Genomic DNA, 7,819 nt, shown 5'->3' on the forward strand with positions numbered 1-7,819 from the left:
ATGACAGTGGTTGAATTCTATACCATGATGAAGACTGCTTCAGGGCTGATGACTTCATTGGGATTACATTTATAGTGGATAATATCTTGATAGGCACCATTTTTTTGTTATCTACTAATAATTTAAGGTTCACTTATTGGTGCACATGAGGAAACCACAGAAATGTGTACCTGTCATAAGAACCCCCTTAACAGGTAAAAAGGGATACTATTTAACCATGAGATACTATAAAGCCTGCGGTGGCCTGGCGCCCTGCCCGGGGTTTGTTTCCTGCCTTGTGCCCTGTGTTGGCTGGGATTGGCTCCAACAGACCCCCGTGACCCTGTAGTTAGGATATAGTGGGTTGGATAATGGATGGATGGATACTATAAAGCCTTTGCAACCTTGAAGCTGAGCCTGTTTAGCAGCCTCATTACCATTACAGGTTCAGTCAGTCAGTTGAATGATTCATGCAATGAGTGGGTGGAATTTCCATGTTGGGAATGCGTAGTTTCAGTCATGTGTCAGGAAAGCAGGTTAAGGCCCTTGATGATTTCAGAACTAAGTCCAGCCAATCCATGAAAAGGACATATCCTGCAAGAAACCCTCATCGCTCCCTTGATTTCACTAACCTCAATATGCAGGCATTTCCTCTACGGCAGAGTTTTAGAATGATCAACAATTACAGAAAGCAAAGTTTGTTGTTAATATGGCTAATTCAATGTAGTTGGTGAGAAGTTTTGTTCAACTGTATTGTGCAGTCAAACACCATACATGTTTGTTGAGCAATAAAACACATTTTTCTTCTTAGCTGCCAAAATTTATCTAGATGTACATCTAGATCAAGGAAAGTATAAAAATTACTGGAAAAAGGTTCCCCTATAGGTTTATTAAATGATAACGTTAAATTTATTACTTATGACCAGAACCATAAAAATGATATAGTCAATATTACATTATATAGTTACATATTATATACTAGGGGGCTCTACCCCCTGCTCGTTTCGCTTGTCAACCCCCAAGCAGGTGCTACTCGCTAACCACTTGCGTATGGGGAAGCAGATGTACAATTTAAACGGATTGTTATTTTCATAGGAATTGTTACATATGCATAATAGAACTAACTATTTTACATTACATCAAGTAATTAACCATAGTAAAAAATAGTAAAACGTAATAAATTGAAAGAAAATTATGTTTCATGTTGCGTTAGAGGTATTTGTTGCGTTATACGTTTTTGTTCTGTTTGGCTTTGAAATCAACACACAAATACTTTTTAAACTTACACTTTTACTGTAAAACTTTAGTAAAAACATTTTTTTAATTAACTTTTCATCAATATTACATTGAATTTTGATTCTGTGTTTGGACTTACATCGTGACAACACAACTTATAACTGCCCGTGAGTGAATATCGTTTCTTTCTCTTTAATAAATAAACCAGCTTTTTCGAATGTTTGTCCCTATGATTTGTTAATTGTCATAGCAAAAGCTATTGCAACAGGAAACTGTAAACGTTTTAATACGAATGGCATATCAAGATCTCCTTTGGTGTCGAATGTTATTCGTGGAAGATTTACTACATTACCTTTCTTGTCACCTGTTAAAATTTCATTGCCATGTAACTGATTGACAATCCATCCATCCATTTTCCAACCCGCTGAATCCGAACACAGGGTCACGGGGGTCTGCTGGAGCCAATCCCAGCCAACACAGGGCAGGAACCAATCCCAGGCAGGGTGCCAACCCACCGCAGGACACACACAAACACACCCACACACCAAGGCCAATTTAGAATCGCCAATCCACCTAACCTGCATGTCTTTGGACTGTGGGAGGAAACCGGAGCGCCCGGAGGAAACCCACGCAGACATGGGGAGAACATGCAAACTCCACGCAGGGAGGACCCAGGAAGCGAACCCAGGTCCCCAGGTCTCCCAACTGCAAGGCAGCAGCGCTACCCACTGCGCCACCGTGCCGCCCACTGATTGACAATTTTCATGTTAATTTGTTTGACTTCATTGTTTCTCGGTGCTTGGATTGCCTGTGTACTCATTTCTTCTGTTGATAACCCTTGAGGATGAAATTCTTCAATAAGATTTGGACATAATAAGTCTCCTTTTATTGGGAGCTTAAGTGAGGAAAATGTAAAAATTTTTAAGAACAGAGAGCACTGGAACTGTGTCTGACAAAAGCATTCACACGAATGAGAGGTGAGAGGACCGTGGGTGTGGGCCGTTAATCGTAAATGGTTGAGAGGAGAGCGGGACTTGAAAAAAATCTCTTGGCAATAGTCTCATCTCAAGATTTTCTTTTATAATAGAGAGATGTATTACATAAACAATAAAATATATATAAAATTATTTTATAAAAATAATGGCACCCCTGCACCTCTCTCAGAAAACTGTTGATATTACAAATGCTTTTAGTATTCACGTTTATTTCTTTGTTTTGCATTGGATCAACACAAAAAAGCGAAGTCAACTCTGATGTCATTCTACACAGAACTCCGGAAATGGACTGGATAAAGTTATTGGCATCCTCAGCTTAATATTTGGTTGCACATCCTTTGGAAACAATAACTGAACTCAATCACTTCAAAAACCATGAATGAGTTTCATACACCTCTCTACTGGAATTTTCAACCATTCTTCTTTTCCCAACTTCTCTAGTGACCTCATTTATCAAGCTTATATGCTAACACACAAAAAAGAAATAAAAAGGCTGGAAATGTGCACGTAACTTCCCATGCAAAAGTCAGGATTTATAAAAGAAAACTTGACAGGGGAACATACGCATATTTACAGCAACTCTGAACTGTGTGTACGCAACATTTTGGGGAGAGTGGGGCATGACAACACCCTTGATCAAGTAGGGAAATGCAGCCATACCAGCTAAATGATGAATCACATTCATAACAATTCATATCACTGAGCCATTGTTATAATATACAGTGATGTGACAAATAAATCACACCTTCTAAGAGGGCAATGCTGTATATTTGCACTGAAGAACATTTTTGGTTTTTCATCAGTTGATATCGCCTACTTGTTGTCTCTTCTTAAGGACCCGGCTGACAGGTCAACAGTGTCTCAGTCAAGAATCTCTCTGTCATGCCCGCTGTGCTGGAAGCCATTAACCAACCGGTGAGACTTTACATCCAGTTTACATATAGCATGGTATACATACATAAAGCACAACATGTTTTTGCCAACATAAAAAATGCATTTTGTAGCACTCTTTAGATCTTCTAAAGTAATCGTAGCACTTTACTGCATTCATGCAGTAATAAGGGGATCTAGCGAGAATGAGGCTGCTTTTGTTAACTTTATGCACAACTCATCCAAGATGTGACTGGCAAACATTGTGTCTCAGTGACCTAGGTCAACCTGTGATTCATTTATTCTGAGACAAGTATCTTAGACAGACATGATGGTGCAGTATGTGGTGAATGATCTTTTGGTAAGGTAACTGGCTGAGTCCTCAGTGTTTCATATGGCAGGTACTATTCATTGCAATGTTGACATTACATGTGTCAAGTGATAATGGCTAGCCACTCAGATGCTGGCCCCTTACACCTGTCCCGGACCACCAGCATGCAGAGTAAAGGTGCTATAATGCTGCACATGATCTCCTGTGCTCAGTTGCAGAGCACTTCTAGATACTCCTGAGTGCAGGTGGCAGGCTCTCTCTCTTTTTTTTTTATTAATTTTATTGTAATCTTTCCATACATATAGATCAATTTTTACAAAAAATAGGATTGAAAACAAATCAAACCCCAACCCTGAGATGGAGAGCATGGCCTAAGGAGTAAAACTTAAGGCTTGTAAACACGCCTAAATTATTGAGTTTAATAGGGCAGAAAAAGATAAATGGAGACGGAAAAAAATGCAGAAATAATTATTTCTTCTTATTCTAAAATATTATTGATTAGATCCTGCCAGGTTTTGAAAAAATTCTGTACAGATCTCCTAACTGAGAATTTGATTTTTTCCAATTTCAAATAATATAAAACATCGGTTTCCCACTGACTTATTAGAGGAGAGTTAGGATTCTTCCAATTTAACAAGATCAGTCTGCGTGCCAAAAGTGTAGTGAATGCAATCACCGTTTGCTTGTCCTTCTCCATTTCAAATCCATCTGGAAGAACACCAAACACAGCTATTAATGGGTTAGGAGGGATTGTGACACCAAGGCTGTCTGAAAGGCACTTAAAAATTCTGGTCCAAAATGTTGTTAATTTGGTGCAGGCCCAAAACATGTGACCCAGTGAGGCAGGAGCTTGGTTGCAGTGTTCGCAGGTTGGATCTTGCCCTGGGAACATTTTGGACAGTTTTAGCCGAGACAGATGAGCTCGATGTATAATTTTGAGTTGGCAGTGTCTCAAAATGGCAGTTTTGAGTTGAGGTGGCAGGGTCTCAATGTGTCAAGTCAGAGGGTGCTTTACCAGCCAATGAAGTGCAGTAGCATTGTGATTGCATATGTATGAGGTTGTTTAGCATGTTCCATATATGGATTGTGATAGATGGCTGGCAGGTCAACCAGGCCGGGACACCCTGAGGATGGAAGGATGGGGAGAGGTAGTGGCTTTTGGACACTGCCTCCCCCAAAACACTAGATGGCAGCTCCCCTAGAATATAACGGTGCATTTTCTCAGCCCTATTGGGTACCTTGGGTGCTGTCAGGAGGAGCTGTAACAGGACAAAAGGAGCCATGCCTCATTCATAGCACGGAAGTACTCACGAGTCACGAGGAAGGGAACTCCAAAGTACTTCCGGGCTGAAGAAAAACCAGTTCTCCACCTGACCCGAAAGTGCTAGCAAGTCACAGGGACAGATGGGCAGAAGCACTTCCGGGTCAAGGACTATATAAAGGACTGTTGGAGACCCAGCAAGCGAGCCGGAGTTGGGAGGAGTAGGACAAACCTTGCTGGGAGGGGTGGAGGAACAAGTATTATTTATTTGTTTATGGTGGTTGTAGTGCTTAAAAGGCACTCTGAAGAAGGAAAAATAATTAAAAGATCTTCATGCTTTTACCCTGTGTTTGTGTATCTGTCTGTTGGGTTTAATGGGGTGACAGTGACCTCTAGCGTTCACAGGATATTTCAGGGCAAACATCAAGGCACATTGAAATATGTATATTTACAAGGTGATTGTGATGTATAAAGGGCAAATTGTGTAAAAATGTGCATAGGTTTTATACATTTTATTTTATTTTTTTGCCATACATATTTTCCTGCATTTTTGGCATTCAGATATTTTTACACTTAAATCCATGCAAAGTTTATAAATGAGGCCCAAGGTCTCTGACATTTATAGGGTGTCTTCTCCCAGTTGGTGTTTTGAGATTTCTTCACAGATGTTCTATGGGATTTAGATCTAGAGTCATTGCTGGCCATTCATGAGTTCTCTAACGCTTTGTCTTAAATCATTTCTGGGTGCTTTTGGAAGAATGCTGATAGAGACCCAGCTTTCTGTCCCTGAACCCTATGTTATGCTTCATAATTCTTTGGTAGTCTTCAGATTTCCTAATGCCATGCACACAGTTAAGACGTTCAGTGCCAGAAGCAGCAAAGCAAACCCAAAATATCTGTGAAACTCCACTATGTTTGAACATAGGAACTCTGTTCTTTTCTTTGGAGGAATCATTTTATTTTCTGTTAACAGTACAATGATATGCTTTATCATAAAGCTCTATTTTTGTCTCATATGTCTATAGGATGTTGGCTTCTTCAGGTAAGTTCTGGCAAACTCCAGTCTGGCTTTTATATACATCTCTGTATCAGCAGTGGGGTCCTCCTGGGTCTCCGACCCTAGCGTCCCATTTCACTCAGATGGTGATGGATAGTGGAAGCAGACAATGTTGTCCAGGAAGATAATTACAGTGCCATTGGCTATAATTTTCTTAATGACGTTGCACCCAGTGGACACGGAAACATTAAGATCTCTGGAGATCTCTTGAGATCATTCATGCTTTTCCATCATTTTGGTTCTGAAATCTTCAGGCAACCCTTTGCTTTTCTTTCACAAATACGGAGTCAACTCTTCTCCATTTAAGCTGGTTATAAGTGTGATCTCTACAGTATATATATTATACATTATATATATATTGTAATAGACTAAATAGACGGCTGGGTTCCAGAGACTGGAAGGATGGGGGAAGGCAGCTACTGTGAGACAATGCGTCCCCCAAAACACTAGTTCACAGCTTCCCTGGACTGTAGCGGTGCCCCAGATTCCTGTAGGACACCACGGGACATGGAGTTCTTTATCTCAGCCCTATTGGGTGTCGTGGGTTTGCCGCCAGGGGATGCTGTGGAACAAAGATGGGAGACAAGGTTCTCATCTAGCCTGGAAGTACTAGCAAGTCACGAGGATGGAAACCCAGAAAAACATCTGGACTGATTACAAACTTAAGTGCTCCATCTGACCCGGAAGAGCTGGCAGGTCACGTGGGCGGAAGAGCAGAAGCACTTCCATGTTGGGGATTATATAAAGGACTGTTGAGGACCCAGCCAGTCAGCCTGAATTGGGAGGAGGTGGACAGCACATGCTGGGAGGTGTAGAGGAGGAAATAGAGAGAGAAAAGATTTGTGCTTGTTTACTTGTCTCTTTATCTGTGACTGTGGTGCTTGGAGGGCACTGTAAGAAGGAAGAAAATCAATTAAATAACTTCTTAGTGCTTTTACCTTGTGTCCTGTTTGTTGGGTTTAAGGGGCAACAATGACCCCTAGCGTCCACTATATATATATATATATATATATATATTGTGACACCAGTAGGGGGCATGCCAGCCAACCAACCTGACACAGACAGATGCAGGAGGCACACTTATAAAAGCCAAGTGATTTATTTTTATTTTCTTCACTCGTGGATAACGTCTTCCTCGTTCCCACGAGTACACAGCACAGTCTCAAGCACAAAGATAAGCACACCTTAAACACAATACTCTTCTCTTTCTTTTCTGTTTCTCCTCCAATCCTCCTTGGCAAGCTTTGTCTCCCTCCTCCCGACTCTGGTTCCCCGAGTACTGTCTGCAGGCTCCTTTTATATGTTACCCGGAAGTGCTCCAGGTGCTTGATGGCCTACTTCTGGTCGCACTTCCGGGTGTGGTGAAATAACCTCCCACGCAGGCTGAGGAGCAGCTGCAGCACCCCTGGATCCCAACAGGGCTGTATATGACTCCAACTCCCATAAAGCCCTGCAGGAGTCTGAGGCACCGCTGCAACACTTGGGAGCTGCCATCTAGCATCCTCTGGGAGGTAATGTTCTGTCCACGCTTGCTCCCCCGGTCCTATCAGCGAAGAGGCGTCCCAGCCGGGCAAGGACCCCGGCCGTCTATGACAATATAATATCTGAGCACCACCTGTTACTTGCCGGAGGTGAGTATAAATAGAAATTAAAGGAGCATCATATGGTTGAAATCCAATTATTTCTTACAATCTTGAAAAGGTGCCAGTTCTGGAGTTGTGTGTGGAATGATATCAGATTTGACTCTTTTTCTAAGCTCTTTTGTGTTTATCCAGTTCAAACAAAAGAAATAAATACAGTATGTGAATACCAAAGCATTTGTAATTGCAACAATTTCCTGGGAGAATTTTTTTTCTGAAAGAAGCGCAGGGGTGCCAATATTTTTGGCTCTTGGCAATATATATATATTGCAAGTGTTTAATTATTTTCTATAATTTTTTTACACTATGTATATTCATGTGGTTTCACAGATATCAAGGCAACAGGAAGAAGTTCTTCTGCTTATCTTTATCCACACACATTTTGGTCGTGGACTCAGTGAAACTTGTCCATTTTATGCACATGTATCCAGTGGTGGGTTATGGTAAGCT

The sequence above is a fragment of the Erpetoichthys calabaricus genome, chromosome 2, assembly GCF_900747795.2.
Source record: "Erpetoichthys calabaricus chromosome 2, fErpCal1.3, whole genome shotgun sequence".
NCBI lineage: Eukaryota > Metazoa > Chordata > Cladistia > Polypteriformes > Polypteridae > Erpetoichthys > Erpetoichthys calabaricus.